Below are 18,232 nucleotides of genomic sequence, written 5' to 3' on the forward strand. Positions count from 1 at the left end.
TTGTTGACGGTCTCTTGGGGAGATTAAGCGTTGGAACTCGAACTCTCTTTTTGGTTGGGGAGAGCTGTGGCGTTTCCCTACTGCCACGTCACCATCTTGGTCCCCCCTCACACTAGGACTTTTTATCTGGAGAAATTGTTTCTCTTTAGGTTTAAGCATAATTTCATAATTTTCACTCAACTATTAAACTCAACAACAGTGAAAAGCTTGTGTGGCCTGTGATTGCTTCCAGGGCTTTTGTGGTCTAGGCATGGTTTGACTGTATTCTTCCATGGGTGGTGTTGCTGAAAGCTTCCTAACACAGAATAGAGAGGTGTCGAAGTCACCAGGTCCGCATTAGCAGATAAGGAGATAAAACACACCTCCTCTCAGAAGGGATTAATGGTGGTCATGCCCTGTACCTGGTCAGGTATGTTAGTTCTCACTAGGTGGGCTGGTAACTAGGGAAATCTCATTGGAGGCTAAACAGAGGGGACACTCTGATTCTCAACTCTGAATCAGCAAGATGGTAGAAATATGTTATAACTCGGCCATTTTCCTGAGAGGAAAGCCTAACAAAGTAACACTGGTCTTTTGTCCTAACCACTGTGTCCCGAAGTCTCATTTACTTAGGTCACCAGGGGCGTTCAGTCCCCATGGCTCATACATGTTATCCTAGCTAGCTGCTCAGGAGGCTGAGATCTGAAGATTGAGGTTTGAGCCAGCTTCTGCAGGAAAGTCCTCCAAGCTCTGAATTAGCTCCAATTATGTAGCAAGAAGCTAGAACTGGGGGGCTGTGCCAGCCACTAGCCAGAATTTCAAGGGACAGTACCTAGGACCTAGTTCAAGTTCTGGGATTGGCACACAGACACACAGAAAGATTACCAGGAGAACCAAACTGCTGTGCAAACAGAACTCACCATGAGCCGTACCCTGTGAGTTTCTTTTTTCCCCTATCAGCAGGAGGTATGAAAGGAAAAGAAGAAAGTTGGTATGTATTTTTGAATCACTGCCTGAAGACACTGCCTCTATATAAAGAATGTATAATAGATGCAGGAGTGAAACTCCATGGAGTAGATTCTGTGTAATTAGCAGAGCTGAAACCCAGTTTGAAAGTGTGCTTGGAGTGATGGATGAAGGGAAAAGGGACCACAACCCAGTAACCATGAACTTCTGGAGCCCCCCGTCTTACAGGTATGGGGTCTGCACATCTATAGCTTCTTTTATTTTTTTTACATTTTTAAACCTTTATTGACAAGGTGATATAGAGCGGTTACAGTTACATATGTAAGGTAGTGAGTATATTTCTTGTTGAACTTCTTACTCTCCCTCATTTTTCTCCCACTTTCCCTCATCCCCAACCCCTACCCCCAGGTTGTACAGTTCATTTCCAACATATTGTATCACCCTTTGTCCTTTGCCTCACCATTTTGTTGTTACCCTTCCATTCTCTAATTCAGATAAACATATATACAATACCCAGAGTACGAAAATCAAATAGAGTGACAATAGGATAAAACATAGGGGGAAAATACAAAAGGAAAAAAATCACATAGTACATTGAAAACAAGAACAACAAAGAAAAACCTCATTTCCATGTCTTGTTTAGCATCATCTTACCTGGTCATATATACGTAGCTATTGAGTTATTTTGCTCATCTGCTAGGATTGTCCTAGATTTATACTAATTTTTATAAATGAGGGAAACCATGGTTCCATGTTTGTTTTGTTCTGGCTTGCTTGATTTTTTTCCAAGTCTTTTCATTTCCTTACAAATAGGGCAGTGTCACAGAATTCCATTGTATACGTACACCACATTTTCTAAATCCATTCATCTACTGAGCAACATCTTGGTTGGTTCCATAGCTGGTTCTATATCTTAGCTCTGGTAAATAATATAAATAATGCTTTGATAAACAGATGTGCTGGTAGACCTTGTTTGTGGCCATTTGGGTAAGTGCCAGAAGTGAGATTGCTGGGTCATAGGGGAGCTCTCTGTGTAGTCTTTTCAGGAACTGCCTTACTGCTTTCCAGAGTGGTTAAACAAGTGTACATTTCCACCAACAGCGTAGTAGGGTCCCCTTTTGGCCATATCCCCTCCAGAATCTGTTGTCATTAGATTTCTTGATTATAGTGATTCTAGTTGCAGTGAGGTAGAATCTCAATGTTGTTTTGAGTTGCTTTGGTGGCTTTTGTGTTGAGCTCTTAATTTTATCCCATTGTGGTCTGAGAAAATGCAGGGAATTTCAGTATTTCAGAATTTGTACAGATTTGCTTTGTTCCATGTGCTGCTGAGAACATGCATTCTGATGCTGCTGGGGGAAATATTCTGTAGATATCTGTTAAGTATAGTTGGTCTATGCAAGTGTTGAGATCTGAGGTTTCTCTGTTGAGTTTTTTCCGGTTGATCTATCCAGCAGGGAAAGTGGTGTGTTAAAGTCACCAACAATCAATGTCTTTGGATCTATGTGTGGTTTTAGGGAAAACAGTGTTTCTTAGATAACTTTGGGTGCTCCAGATTTGGTGTATAGATATTTAGAATTGTTATATTATTCTGTAGGAGTGATCCGTTTATTAGTATGTAATGTTCTTCTTTCTCTCATCTTGATAATTTTAATATGAAGTCTATTTTATCTTGTATTAGGATTGCAACTCCAGCCTGCTTATGGGGGTGATTTGTTTGGTAGATTTTATTTCAGCCTTTCATTTTCAGAATATGTTTTTGTGGGCAAGGTGTGTCTCTTGAAGACAAAAGATAGATGGATCTTGCTTTTTGATCCAACTAGACAAGCTATGTTGTTAACACCATTAATATGGAAAGTTAGGATTGAGGGATGTTTGGTAGTTCCTGCCATGATATCCACCTTCTTAGGGACTGTGCCTCTTGGGTTCTTGCTATGATTATCTGATTCTCTGTTTAGGAGGCATTTCTCTGCCTTTATTGTGTTCTTTTTGGTTTTCTACATGTAAGACATCTTTAAATATATTTTGTAATGCTGGTTTGCTGGAGAGATATAGTTTTGGTTTTTCTTTCCTATGGGAGGTTTTTGTCCTCGTGTTATGAAGAAGAGTTTATCTTGGGTACACTATTCTTAGTTGTTTGTGTTTAGGGCATGGCATATTTCATTCCAGGCTCTTCTTGTTTCATGCTCTCTGCTGAGAAAGCTGTAGTTATTCTTATTGGTTTTCCTTTATAGGTGATTGTTTTCTCCCTGACAGCTTTAAGGATCTTTTCCTTGGTCTCTATTGATCCTGTGGTGGTGGGATGTCCTATTGTGGTCTGGTCTATTTGGGGTCCTAAAGGCTTCTTATGTCTGAATGGGCCCATCCTTTTTGATGTTTGGGAAGTTCTCTGTTAGGATTCTGTTAAATAAATTTCCTAGTCCTTTAGGGCCTTCACTACACTCATTAGCCTTAAATTAGGCCTTCTGATACTGTCTTCTCTTGAGTGGATCTATCATTGTTCTTGGATTTGTTTTGAATAATTGTTCTTAATCTGTAAATTGCAGGCTATCTTCAATTCCAGAGATTCAATTTTCTGCATTATCTAGCCAACTGTAGAGACTACTTGTTTTTTTTTTTTAATCTCCCTTCCAATTGTTCAGTTTTAATGGCTTCCATTTCTTTGTTGAAACTTTGTTTTAGATCTTGTATGGACTTCTTTATCTCCTGGATTTGTTTTTCAGTGTTTACTCTCAAATCCCTTAGTTGAATGGCTATACTTCCATTGAACTCCCTTTCCTTCTGTTGGAATTCATTCAGTTGTTTGTGGATTCCATGAAATCATCTATTAATCTTTTGTTAGCTTCATCATGCTTATGCATAGCCCTATACAGGCTTTCAATCTTCATTCAGCATGGTTTTAATAGTGTTTGTAGAGCACTTTTAAGAACTATCTTCTGGATTTTTCATTACCTGCTCTGTTGCCTGTTTATCTTGAGGGACTTGAGGTTTCTTGACTTGCCATTCTTCTTGTGTTTCTATGGCTTCTTCTGCCAATTTGGGAATGAAAACAAAAACAATTCCATGCTAGAACACTATTTTAAGGCATGCACCAACCCAGAGCCTTGTAATTGCACAGACTTTGGAGGTTTACAATCAACTATGGGTATTTTCACTCTCTCCTTTTTTTTTTTTTTTGAGTATATCCAATTCTATGCCAGCACACATTCTTAAGCACCAACCAATCCAGAGCCCTGTAGTGGCACAGACTTTGAGGTTACAACCAAAGATAAGTTTTCTCATTATATCTCTTTTTTGGATATGTAAGTAAGTCCAATACACTTCAGAGCACAATTTTAAGACAAAATCCAATCCTACGCCATGTATTTGCACAGATTTTAAATGTACAAAATCATAGGTAGGTATTCCCCTATCCATCTCTGCTTTTCTTTGTGTTGGGGGGGGAGGGTTATTGTGAATTGAGTGGGGATTATATACAGTTGTAACCAGTGAACCAATCTGTCATGAGGTTTAAATCAATCTGAACCAAAAGGATAACCTGATGAGCCACTTTGACATAGTCAAAATGAATACAGATACAGTCTAGCTAAAAAACAACTCGGGATCAATAGACTAAGAAAATCAAGAAAGGAGCAGAGTGTCAGACATTAAGAGGTATAAGGAACATTAGGAGGAGAAAATAAGATTATAGAGGAATGTAGGGAAGGAAGAAAAGATAACTAAGACCTAAATTCAGAGAGGAAAAAGATGAAAAAATAAATGGAAAACTTAAAGAATGATAGAAGTATAAAGTACTAAGATTGAGAAATAGAAAACTGAGTAAAGTCTAAATTAAGTATGCCCACAAAGAGTAGACCTAATAATAACTGTCAGCTATATCTCTGAGAAAAACATAAAACAAAAACAATGAAAAATTAGACAAAATTTAAAAGTATACAATTACAAAAAATTAATCTTCAATTCATTTGGGGGATCTTATGTCTCCCCTGTGTCCATATCCAGTCTCTTGATGAAGCCTCTGATTTCCTTGTGGTGCTCAGTTTTCCTGTGGTTTAGTTGGTTTCTTAAATCAGTTTGAGCAGACTAGCTCAGTGGGAGGGCAATCTGTTTAGTGTGTCACACAGGAGGGAGGTGGCTGTTTTCTCTAGCTTGGAGTGGTCATTAGGGAGCTTGTGTGGGTGGGGTTGTGGGCTGTCTGGAATCAGTGGCTTTTCCCAGAGGGACAAGCTTCTGAGACACTCTTGTGGCCCAGCATGGAGCCAACTCTCGGGTTTATGTGTATCCAGTTTTTAATTATTTTACCCTGCAGCTGGCTAAGCTGGCTAAGAGTGGCAGAGCTGCCTCTGGCTTTGTTTACCTAAAGTCACCCCACCCTGGGAGGAGGTACACTCTCTGGTGTAGGCAGCTTTCCCATGGGTGGAGTTGAGTCCCACTGGTCAGATTCCTTTGCCCTGATGAAAAATGGCACCACAGTTACAGGCCTGAGTTTTCTGCTAGCTGCTCTGGCCCAATCTTTGCCAGTATCCTCGGGTGGTAGGGGAAGGGCTACTTTCCAAACATTGTTCTGTGAAGAGTGGGAATGTCTTTTGTGGAGTAGTTAACCTTGGTTTTTCAGACCATCCATGATCTGAGTCTGTCTGTGGCCAGCAGGGTCAAGATTTTTGCTTTTATTCAGTTCTCTCTGGTAGCGAGAAGCCGCTCACACTCTATCTCTGGCACGTGTGTCCTGGGCTCTGTCTGTTGCTATTTCCAATTCCACCACTACCAGAATATGCTCAAATCTGTGTTGTAAGCAGGCTGCCTGAATTTTTCCTGTCTGGACAAAATCTCTGTACTATGATGGCTTACTTAGTGTGATACTTAGTGTGACTCTCTAGCCTTGGATTTTTTGCTGGAACACTAAAACTGGTTTCTTTGCAAGAGCTCAGACCCCAGCTGCTCCTCCACTATCTTCCTCCATCCTATAACTTATTTTCTTTTGATTTTCTGTCGTGAAGCTGATTATTTTTTATTTTATTGTCAAGGTGATGCACATAGGGGTTACAGTTGCATACATAAGGTAGTGAGTACATTTCTTGTCAAACTTGTTACCCTTTCCCTCGTTTTTCTCCCTTTCTGCTCCTCCAATTCATTTAAACATATTGTCTTGTAATGCGGTTGCATTGGTTTGCACTTTGACCTTTGTCTCACCATTTTGTTGTTACCCTTCCGCCTTCCCTAATTCAGATAAACATATATACAATACCCAGGGAACCAAATCAAATATAGTGACAACAGAGGACAAACCATAGGGAAAAACATAGAAAAAAGAAGTAACTTCACACAATACATTAAAAATCACAATAAAAAGCTTGTTTCCATGCCATGGAGTTCATTTTGCTTGTCATCATCTTATATGATCATATGTTCATAGCTTTTGAACTGTTGTGATCATCTGCTAGGACACTCTTAGACATATATTAATGATTACAAATGAGGGGAAACATGAAATCTATGTTTCTTTGGGACTGGCTTACTTAGTATGATTTTCTACAAGTCTTTCAATTTCCTTATTGGGGTGATACCATTCTTTCTGTTGGTAGTATAGAATTCTATTGTGTATATAAAACACATATTCTTGACCCATTAATCTTCTGAGGGGCATCTAGGTTGGTTCCATATCTTAGCTATGGTAAATAATGCTGCAATGAACATGGTTGTGGTGGTAGTTTTAGTATGGCCTTGTTTATGGTCATTGGGGTAAATGCCCAGAAGGGGGATTGCTGGGTCATAGGGGAACCTCCATGCTGCTTTCCAGAGTGGTTGGGCCAGTTTGCTTTCCCACCAACAGTGTAGTAGTGTTCTCCTTTGGCCACATCCCTGCCAGCATCTGTTGTTATTAGATTTCTTGATAATGGCCATTCTAACTAGGATGAGTGGAATCTCAGCGTTGTTTTGACTTGCATTCTTTTTATGGCCAGGCTTGTTAGTATTTCTTCATGTACCACTTGGCGATTTTTTTTTTTTTTTTGCAGTTGTGGGGCTTGAACTTTGGGCTTGGGCACTGTCTATTGGCTCTTCAGCTCAAAGCAAGTGCTCTACCCCTTGAGCTACTGTACCACTTCTGATTTTCTGGTGGTTTATTGGAGATCAAAGTCTCATGGGACTTTACTGCCTGGGCTGGCTTTGAACCTCAATACTCAGATCTCAGCCTCCTGAGCTATGATTACAGGCGTGAGCCACTGGCACCTGGTTACACTTGGCCATTCTTATTTCCTCTTTAGAGAAGACTAATAGCCCACTTTGGGTTTTTTGGGTAATTTAATTTCTTGAGCTGTAAGTATGTTTTAGATATGAGGCCCTTGTCTGTTGTATGGCTAGTGAAGATCTGCCAGTCTGTGGCTTTCTGGTATGTGAAATTGATTTATTACACCATTTTCTGCAACTATCTTTCTTTTTTTTTAATTTAATTTTATTTTATTTGAGAACATACTGTACAGAGGGGCTACAATTACATGGGCAGGATAATGCATACATTTCTTACCAAGCATTGCAGCCTCCTCCTTTGTTTACCCTTCACCTCCCTTCCCTGCCTCCCCCCTCCCCAACTATCTTTCTTAGTAACCTTCATGATAGATGAGATCCAAAGATCCAAAGGTGGCACCAGAAACCCCAAATGAAGTCTATCCATTCCCCGTGGTGCTGTCAACACCAGACATCCTGAAAGGTGCTATGGAAATTTAATCATTAGCTTAAGTCAGGGACAAGAATTATGTGACATACTGTTGCCAGTAGAGAGAGAGGAAACTGAAGATTTGCAGGAGAATTTTTAATCAGTGAAAGCTTTCATTGACCTAATCAGTACTGCTACAAGCAGAGTTTGATCATGAATGTTATTTTCACATCTCACTTCAGGGCAGATGCATTTTAAAAACTGTTATTGTAAAGGTATACCTTTGTGTTCCTTTCCTGAGAACATTCTTCTTTGGTCTCCCTGTGTGTGAATGCCCAGAGACCTGTATAATGTATCATCTCCAATAAACTACTGAAAAGCTGGAAGTGGAGTTGCGGCTCAAGCGGTAGTACTCGGTTTGAGCACGAAAAGCTTAGGGACAACCCCCAGGACCAGCAAAAAAAGAAACAAATATAAAAAGAGAGAGACAATATTTATGGTGAAGATGAGGAAACCACAGGAAAGGGAATATGACAGGAATGCAGCTCCCTCAGTGCCTCTTTTCATGCAAGGTATCACTCTGTCTGTCTGATATTTCTATATGCACATTGGTGTGTATTTGAAGTAAGGCCAACTTCCATAGTGAAGACAGTATTGTCTTACAGACATTTGGTGTAAAAAGTTATATGCAATGTTTCTCTTGGGGTTATATAGGGTGATGGGACAAATATTGAAGGAAATACTGAGTACATAGTGAGTAATGCACTCTTGCATAGGGCTATCCACATACACAGGCTATGAAATCAGGAAAAAACCCTGGGATGTCCTAGTATCTTACCTGCAATTGATAGAGACTTTGCTCAGGTGGGAAGGGAGCCTCAGATAAATTTCTAAACACTAAAGCCAAGAGGTGATGCTGTTTCTTACCACAAAAATAGAATTCCATGAAAAAGGCTGAGTACTTACTCTTTCTGGACAGTAGTATGGAACACCGAGGGGATGCAGAACGGGCTGGGAGAGTGCCTGCTTCCCAAGCACAAAGCTTTGTGCTCAAATGTTAGTACTACCAAATGAAAAAGAAAGTTTCAGCACAATCATTAGTTGTTTTATTTCAAGGAGATATCAGTAGTCACGTGACAGATGTATAGGAGGAATAATTTTGTCACATGCCTGCTTTTGAATTCCCTTGGAACAAAGAAGTCTCCATTGACATTCATAGATTTCTGAGTTAAAGGAAGTAAAAATTCCAGTAGAATAAATTTGTGAAACGCAAGCAATGCTTACAAAGTAATTTAGAGAATGGAAAGTTATATGTGTGTATGTCTGTGTGTGTATGTCTGTGTGTGTGTGTGTGTGTGTGTGTGAGAGAGAGAGAGAGAGAGAGAGAGAGAGAGAGAGAGAGAGAGAGATTTGAAATTGGTAATTAAAATGTTTAGGAAATGGTAAGGAAAGCAATACAAAAGAAACTCAAGTAATTTATACAGTAATGAAAGTGGCTGATACTTTGAAATAAAACATAATTGTTAGAAAAGCAATGAAACTTACAATCTGGTTCTTTGGGAAGATCAGTAAAAAGGATTATGTCTCTATACAGGCTACCTGTGCTCATTAGTCCTGGTAGTCAACTTGATTTGCTGGAGAAACTACCAAGTCACATTTAATTAAAGATCCCCCACAGTGTAACCCCCGCTTTCACTTTATTTGATGTCAATATAACATGTAGAGGAGATGGGGACAAACAAGTCGTTTAAGGATTCAGGTGGACCTGTTGCAACAAGGAGAATTACAAAATGTCATGTCAAAACAAGCTTTACAATGTCGGTGTGGTGGGGGAGGGGGGTATGATTGGGTGGGGGGGAGGGGGGAGGCTGGGAAGGGAGGTGAAGGGTAAACAAAGGAGGAGGCTGCAATGCTTGGTAAGAAATGTATGCATTATCCTGCCAATGTAATTGTAACCCCTCTGTACAGTATGCTCTCAAATAAAATAAAATAAAATTTAAATTAAAAAAAAAGATTAACATAAAATTCTTAGTTTTATTTCTAGATGCCCCAAATGTGCCTGTTGAAGCTTCCATTGAATTAGTAAGACAACCCTTTTTGCCTGAAATCAAAATGTTGCTTTGTTTATTATGTTTTTTAAAAAATAACCTTTAACATTGCATTACAGAAAATATCTTTCTGGTAAAAAAAGGTATTTCTGCTTTTCTTAGGGAAAGAATTTCACTGAAGACAAAAATGGCATCAGGCTTCTAGACAGAAGAATTACAATTAAAATACTGCATTTTCTTTATGCTCAGTTTAAAATGAGACAAAAGCAAGATATACTAAGAAATTTCTAAGCTCATTAGTAGGTTTATGGTATACTATTAAAGTATTAGCAAGACTGTTTCTACTAAATATTTGCATCCCTATGGTACAACCAGAACCATAATCATCAATGGCTGTAATCAAAGTATTAATCTGATCACAGCTGCACATATCTCTCCCTGCACGCTTCTTCCTCCTACCCTCTGCCAACCTTGAAGTAAGTCCTGACTTCATTGCCCTGAGGTGGCACAATCCATCCAAAACAGATATTTACGAGTTAGCTACTACTTATTGCTAATATGTAACAATATTAACTAAAATACATATATACAACAAAGCTAGACAACCTGAACCAACAGAACAGGCACAATACAACAGGTACTTCAGAATATCAAAGGTCCTTAAGCACAGTCAACTCTATACAGCAAGGGGAATGAGATGTCCACAGATCAATGGCTGTCACTGGAAAAAGTCTTTGCTAGTCCTCTCTTTTTCCTTCTTATGTGTCCTCTGTTGCATGTCTTCCATCCATAGGACAAACATAGATGAGTGTCTCCCTGGCTATCTCACCTGGAGGCTGTCCATTCAAAGTCACTTCCAGAAGACAGTTCTGTGGTCTTTACAAACAAATGGGCATTGACAGGTGTGACTTTCTACCTCAACTTCGTCATACATCAGCAACCTCCTCACATCTGGGATGTTCAGATGGACTAAAAGTCATTTTTTAAAAGGCTGGGGAAGTTGAGAGCAGCTTTTTCATATTATATACACAGACCTACAAGCAGCCAGTAAATTTTTGGGGCTTCCGGTGGGCACAACGGCTTGGGCCACCACCCATTGCACTTAGTCATCCAGGGCTCTGCTGACCTTCCAGGACCATTAGGGCCTTTGTCTGTCTTTGTGGTGAGGTGAGGTCCCTGTGGGGCAGGGAGGTCACCCCTGGTGCCAGATCTGTTGGCTCCATGGCCTAGAATGCTGGCCAGCTTCCAAGGCCATCGGAGGTCTCCATCCTCCAGCCTGTGAAAGCTTCTGCCATTCTTCTTGCCTCGCTGTGCCCTGCCTGCCACCACCCAAGGGTGCTGCGTCTTTGGCAGCGGGGAGAGGCCTTTGTCTGAGCCTGCCAAGGTGGAACCTGGGCTCCGAGGGGCCATTGCTGCCATCAAGTCACTGAAGTGGGGCGAGGGGATGTGGGGAACTCCCTGCTGTGAGCGCCCCCTTGTCTTCAATTGAATAAGTTATGATTAGAATCTTTGTAATTTTGAGGGTTCTTTCAGGTGGTAAATTCTAATTAAACATTTTTTTCCACAATTTTGTAAGTATTCAACATAATGACTTTGTGATGGGGTTTACACTCCTTGTGATGGAGTTTATACTCCTTGTAATCCATTGTCTCACCAAAATAATGGACGCTTTCCTTTTCATGTTTTCTATCCTGTTCTATTTCTTCCCATAAAAATGCTGGTCACAATCTAGTAAGTTGGTTTTATAACTCACTGGTTATAGTTTGGAAAACTATGTTTTAGAGCAGTCATTTCCCCCCCTCCATTATCTCTTTCTAAATAAGGTTTAGTTATGAAAACACATTTGAGGGCTGGGAAGGTGGGGAAGGTGGCTCAGTGGTAGAGCACTTGCCTTGCATGCATGAAGCCCTGGGGTTCGATTCCTCAGTACCACATAAGCAGAAAAAAAAAAGCTGGAAGTGGCACTGTGGCTCAAGTGGTAGAGTGCTAGCCTTGAGCTGAAGAGCTGAGGGACAGAGCCAGGCTCAGAGTTCAGGCCCCACGACCGGAACCCCCACCCACAAAAAAAAAGAAAAGAAAACACAGTTGATTTGCAGTGGCTCACGCCTATAGTCTTACTGCTCAGGAGGCTTAGAGGGGGAAGATTGCCTTTCAAGGCAGCCTGAGCCTGGGTCCATGAGACCCACCTTGACCAATAAAACACCTGGTGTGACAGTGTACACTTGCCATCTCAGCCACTTGAGAAGCAATCGTTAGAAGATCGTAGTGCACACTAGTAATCTAGGCCAAAAGGGAGACCTTATTCAACATTAAGAAAAGCCAAAAAAGGGACTCAGGAGCACAGCTTAAGTGGTAAGGCGTTTGCATAATGTGTGTTTGAGTTCACCCACCACAGTAACACCAGTCTCAGGAAACCCCCACAATGTCCACTGTGCACAACAGATTCTGCTGCTGGTGTGGTAGAAGAGTAGGCCCTTAACAACTAATATCTGTTGCAAGTGGACACTTACGAGTGGTAGGATTGCATTAAAATCTGCATGCAAGGGATCTTCTGTTGTTTGGATTAAGTATTTCATGACTGATAAATGACCTAAACAGAGTTGAGATACACATCTAGAAAAGACTGCTGGGGTTCTCTATACAATTACCTTACCTTTGGTTTTGAGATCCTTTTGACTTTGCCATGATTTCTCATATCTTTCCAATAGTCAGTCAGACTACTAAGAGTGTGTGCAAATATGTCAAAATTAAAGTGTAAGTCATCCTGCTGATATCTATATTCCTTTCATTTCAGTTGGCATCCCAGTTCCTCAAATCAAGTAAGTGTTCTACCATTATGATTGTGTTAAGGAAAAAAAGTCAGATTCCAAGTAAGGCTAAGTGTAATAGCCTTACTAGTTTCTTTTTTATACAAGCATTGGATAAAAATTGGCCATTTAGGTAAAAACTCCAATTTCTGGAAGAAATCTGGTTTCTCCAATTTCTGGAAGAAATCTGGTTCATGAAGGGTTTGTATACTTTGAGACTGCCAGGATTTTATGTGATTCTGTGCTTCCTGACTGATTTGTTAATCCGTGTACCACTGTATGAGGTACATGTATTTTCTCAGAAACTACTTCGACCTTACACCTAAGCAAACAATAGCCCTCAATAACCTCCTGAGATACAAAATCCATAAAAAAGACACACTTCAAACTTTCTATGTATGAAGTTGCCTATTCCTCTTGAGAAGCAACAAGTTAGATTTGTCACCCCCACTGCTCATACCCAGGGAAGAAACTAATGCAAGCAAATTAATGTCTGAACTCAAAAATCTTCATGTAGGAAATACAAACTGTGAACTCAGCCAATGCCGTTTCTCCCAACTGCCAAAATGGACTTAAGATTCAGTCATAGCAGATAATTTTTTTAGTATCCCTGTGTAAACTGTGCTTGACTACCTTCCAGCCCATGGAGTTCATAGATGCTTTCTGCCAGGGATATCAAGTTGCCTTTTATTGTCACATAAACCAAGGTAGTAATCAGTTTTTACACACAGCCTTTGAAACAGAAAGCACATAATATACTCCATAATATACTGTGACTATTTCTGGCCTGTTCATGTATCCTTTGAGGTACAAGTGATCTTACAAGACAGCATGGCCAAATTTTGTAAGCTCTTGATTCATGTCTTAGAAGAACCTGGACTCTTGCTAGGCGCTGGTGGCTCACACCTATAATCCTAGCTACTCAGGAGGCTGAGATCTGAGAATCATGGATCAAAGCAAGACTGGGTAGGAAAGTCTGTGAGACTCTTGTCTCCAATCAACCATTAGAAAACCGGAAGTAGCTTGGTAGCTCAAGTGGTAGAGCATTCACCTTGAGCTGAAGAGTGCAGGGACAGTGACCAAGCCCAGAAATCAAGCTTTCCAACAGAAGAAGAAGAAAGGAGGAGGAGGAGGAGGAGGAGGAGGAGGAGGAGGAGGAGGAGAAGGAGGGGGAGGGGGAGGGGGAGGGGGAGGAGGAGGGGGAGGGGGAGGGGGAGGGGGAGGGGGAGGAGGGGGAGGAGGAGGAGGAGGAGGAGGAGGAGGAGGAGGAGGAGGAGGAGGAGAAGGAGAAGGAGAAGGAGAGGGGAAGAGGAGGAGGAGGGGGGAAGAGGAGGAGGAGGAGGAGGAGGGAAGAGGAGGAGGAGGAGGGAAGAGGAGGAGGAGGAGGAGGAGGAAGGGGATGAGGGGGACGAGGTGGTAAGGAGGGAGGAAGGAGAAGCTGGACTCAAAATCTTGACCAAATATTTTAGAATAATTAGAATATTGTCTCCATGAACAATAAAAGGCTCAAATTTTGTCTGTAATCCTAGCTACTGAGAAATGGAGAGCTGAGAATCACGGTGTAAAGCTAGCTTAGGCAGGAATGCCCATGAAAGTTTTATCTACAATAAAATAAGAGAAAAAACTAAGAAGTACAGCTTGTGACTCAAGGATTAGAGCAATACCTTTGAGCAAATATCCTCAAGGACTGTGCCCGGACCCTCAGTTTTAGGCACTAAGTGCAACACAACACAAATAACAACAACAAAAAACCCACATAAAACAAAGAAAAGCCAAGTAAGAACATGAGACTCGAGTTCAAAGCCCCAGTACTGGAAGGCAGGCCGACAGGCAAGTAGGTAGGTAACAACATGCACAAGTATATGTGCACAACACAATTTCCTTGTAAGACAGAATTGACAGACCAGTGTCCAACTGGTAGAGAGATAGAGAGGCTTCCTTTAGAAGGGAGGGCTTTAAACTGAACCAACTAGGGAACCTTCCATATGGAACTCCTCTGTGACCCAGGACCCCAACAACTTGTGCTGGGCTGGGTGGGGACAGACATGGGCACTACCCAGAAAGGGGACATCAAAGAATTGCTGTCAACCCTATCCCTATATTTTCTTCAGGAGCTGTGTGACATGCCTTCAACCAGACAAGAGAATACAGAAGATATCATTTGGAAGGAAAAATAGCATGGGAAGAAGGGCTGGATGCACATGCAAAAAACTCAAAGCTCACTGAAGATTTTGAAAGATAACTTTTGAAAGGAAAAGTTAAGTGGAGAGAAGGGCTGGATATATATGTCAAAAACATGCCCAGAACATCTGGAACCTCTTGACACATCAGTCACACTTGAGGGTAAGTTTGGCCCTTTGGCTCTGTGGGAAAGAAAAGAATCCTACTATGTATACAAGACAAGGTTATTCAAGCGCAGAGGAGGAGTGTGCATACTGTATGGAAAACAGACAGCAGAATATTTTTGGGTGTGGTGGGGAGATGACATCATGAAAGGACAATAACTTCATGAGTGTCATCAGGACCTACATCGACCTCAGGGTACCTTAGTAAGCAGAGCTCCTTCTGCAAGGCAGTGGGCAGGACTGTGTCCCTATACCAACATGGACTTTGGATCTTCTCTGCTTTGCTTGCAGCTGCAGGACCAGCTCCAGCTGTCTAAGCATCCACGGACCTTACACCAGCACTGTGGCCAGCACTGGCAACTCCTCATCATCTTCAGCATTAGAGCAATAGGCACCAGCACAAATGCCTTGACCACAATCTGCTACATACATGGAAACTTCCTCCTTACTCTTCAGCCAACTCTAGAGCTAAATTCCACTTTGCACCAGCCCCTGCCACACACCTGCCCTTTGCCTCACTAATCCTTTGCCTTCTATCCCATATGACCTGCTGTTTCCTTTATATCTACTCTTCTTACAACTAAAGTTTATTTCTAGGAAAACAAGGTACACAATAACCACTCTCTAGCCAACCTCCCCCCCCCCGGCCCCAATCCAAACAGTTCAAATCTGTGGACTCAAGTCATTTTCAAGGTGGTACAGTCACTGGGCCTGTCCACTAGGGAGCACAGTCCTCAAACAGCTAGCTTTCAGAGGACACCCCTGCCCCATATCTCTCCTTGTTCTTGGCAGCCAACAGACTAGACAACCTTATTCTAGATTGCTCACCTCCCTTGCTGGTGGATTCTTATCTGCACATGGAGTAGGAGTAGGAAGACAAAAAGGAGGAGGAGGAAAGCTCTGATTCAGGTCACAGGTCTCTGTGTTCCAATGGGAAATGAAAGAGAACAAAACTCACAGGGTAAAAGAGAAAGCCTGGCAATCCTCTTTGCATTCTCCCAGGGTGCATGGACTTTGAGAGGTCAGGAGTGCAAAGGCACACACAAAGGGAAGGGCCTATTCCAGCGGTTACCTGGGTCCATTGAGGAAGAACTACCCAGGAGTACATGTTGAAGAGACCATTCCTTGGGCTGGAAGTACACAAAAGGTCCTACCAGAAGCTCTCTTGCTCAGGAATCCATGAGGGAGAGCCTTTCAATCCAAAGAACATGGCCAGCCCATCTCCTCTCTTTTGCCCAATGACTACACACAAATGGTCTAAATTAATGCAGACATGGATGGAAAAACCAACCCACCCACCAACCCATGTGCGAACCAATGTACAGAGTCCTCGGGTTTCATTTTCTGGCCAGCACCTTGGCAGGTGGGGTGGAAGGAGCTGCTGGCCAGCACTCAAGAGAAGAGAATATGGGGGAGGCAGACCCCTGGGAGAACCCTCCCTAGACAAATCTGGGGTAGATCAGAGAACCCATCTAAGCTCTTAAGAAACAGGTCACCTGAATTAACTAATGGAGCCAATGCTGGGGATTCATGCCCCAGGGCCTCTTGCACAACTTTTAAGATATTTTGGCAACACAACTTCCTCCTGACAGCACTGGGAAGAGCAAGAATTCGGTAAGCTCTAGAACATCCGCACAGAAAGCACTGATGGGCACACTTGGTCCATGGCTACCAGGGAACACTGTGTGGTAGTGTTACCTGCTGCAGCAGCAGGAGGAGGAGAGGAGGCTGGGCGGGCCCATTCTCTGTCACAGAGTATTCAGGAAGCCTAGCAAAAAACCCTTTTCCCTGACAAGGCAGCTGTGGACATGTCACTGTGGAGAGCAGAAAGCACCACATGCGCTTGAGATGTTCACCTGTGAGCAGACATAGAAACCAAAGAATCCCTAGCCCCACTCGACCCAGACATGAAGACAGTCCCAGGAGACAGGACACATTCTGACAGCTGCCCCACCTGACTGGACCCCAATGTCCCAACTAGCTCTGCTGGGACAGAAGGTTCACAGCCATTTCTTTCTTCACTGAGGTACCTCAGTCCGCAATGTCTTCCTCATCATCCTTTATTCCTAGAGGAAGGGTCATCACATACTATGTCTATCCTCTGCATCTTCAGTGATCTTTTCAGTGAAAGACCTGTGGGTTTTTTTTCTTATGCATATTGAAGCAGAGACAAGTTCTTTTCCTAGAAAAAAGAAGTAATTTCATAGGTGTAATAACAGGAGGATAGTAAAAGTGACTTTAGTGAGGAGGCATAAATGTCTGCTCCATACCTACATGTGCTCCTATATTGAGGTTTTTCCTAACACCTAACTTTGTCACACACAATGAAAGCAGCTGAGGAAGGAAAATCCTTGAGAATATTCTCTCTTATTAGATGTGGCCATCTAATAAGAACTCCACTCAAATGTCTGTGGTGCTCAGTTAATGGTATATTCACACTTAGCCTATGTAGGGAGCTAATTGAGGGAGGGGGAAATGTGATCTCTGAAAATGAATTTTTATATAGTCTTACATTTCTTAACTCTGTGGCCCCATTACTGTGTTGGTTTCCTTTCTGTGGTTGCTGTTGGGTATGACTCTAAACTCCTCAGTCTGACAGAATCATAGACTTGCATGCCTCTGTGGAAAACAGTAGAGATCATATGAAGGGTTTACCAGCCGCACTCAAGCTGACATTGGACAAAATGATGTCACAATTACCATCTGACACTAAATGAGACTGTTAAGGATTGGCTAATGATCCAGATACCCGCAGAGACTGTTGGGTTCACTGTAGCTTGTTCCTTCGTGTTCCTCAGTACTACTCCAGCACTCACTGCTCACCATTTACCACTCGCTTCCACAGACAACTGAGTTCTCTTGGGCTGCACAGGTTATATAAAAATCAACTTTCTTTGCTAAGCAAAATAGTCACTGGGCCTGTAATCCTAGATATTCACTCAGGAGGCTGAGACCTGAGGGTCAAAGTTCAAAGCAAGGCCATGGCAGAAAAATCCTTGAGACTCTTCTCTCCAGTTGACTACCAAAAGGCCAGAAATGGCACTGGGACTCAAAGTGGTAGAGTCCTATCCTTGAGCACAAAAGCTCAGCGACAGTATCCAGGTTCTGGACCCAAGATCGGGACCAAAGAAAAAGAGAAGGCACTATTTGTAAGATAGGAAAAGAGCCAGCCTCAGAGGTGGAGAATTGTCTCCAGAACTACAGCAAGAATCTCCTATTCTTCAAGCCCTGCCTATGGATTAAGCAAGGCAGCAAAGGCACAGAGGCTGGGACACTGCTCTTGCAGAAGGACCAATCACATGAGCCATTACAAAGGATGTTTAGCAAAGGGCTCAAGCAGAGAGCATGACTGCGTGTACCAAAGTGCTTGCACAAATGTGCATCCTAGGAAAGGAGTACAAAGGATACTCTTACATTATATACCCTAGGGTTGGGGAC

The 18,232-nt window shown here is 42.1% G+C and overlaps 1 protein-coding gene and 1 pseudogene across 2 annotated transcripts in view; one reads left to right on the top strand and one right to left on the bottom strand.

Annotated features, from left to right (window-relative positions):
• Window positions 1–16,840, top strand: part of LOC138834636 (uncharacterized) — a 49,158-nt gene extending 32,318 nt beyond the window's left edge. For both annotated transcript variants that reach the window (XR_011374225.1, XR_011374226.1), the window contains exons 15-17: window positions 12,437–12,461; window positions 14,561–14,792; window positions 15,086–16,840. The gene's annotated coding sequence lies outside the window, so the exon portion shown is untranslated. The remainder of the gene's footprint in view (window positions 1–12,436; window positions 12,462–14,560; window positions 14,793–15,085) is intronic.
• The window catches only part of LOC138834949 (polyadenylate-binding protein 2-like), a 35,480-nt pseudogene that overhangs the window by 7,588 nt on the left and 9,660 nt on the right, over window positions 1–18,232 (bottom strand).

Source organism: Dipodomys merriami, unplaced genomic scaffold (genome assembly GCF_024711535.1).
Source record: "Dipodomys merriami isolate MVZ:Mamm:240054 unplaced genomic scaffold, mDipMer1.0.p SCAF_22, whole genome shotgun sequence".
NCBI lineage: Eukaryota > Metazoa > Chordata > Mammalia > Rodentia > Heteromyidae > Dipodomys > Dipodomys merriami.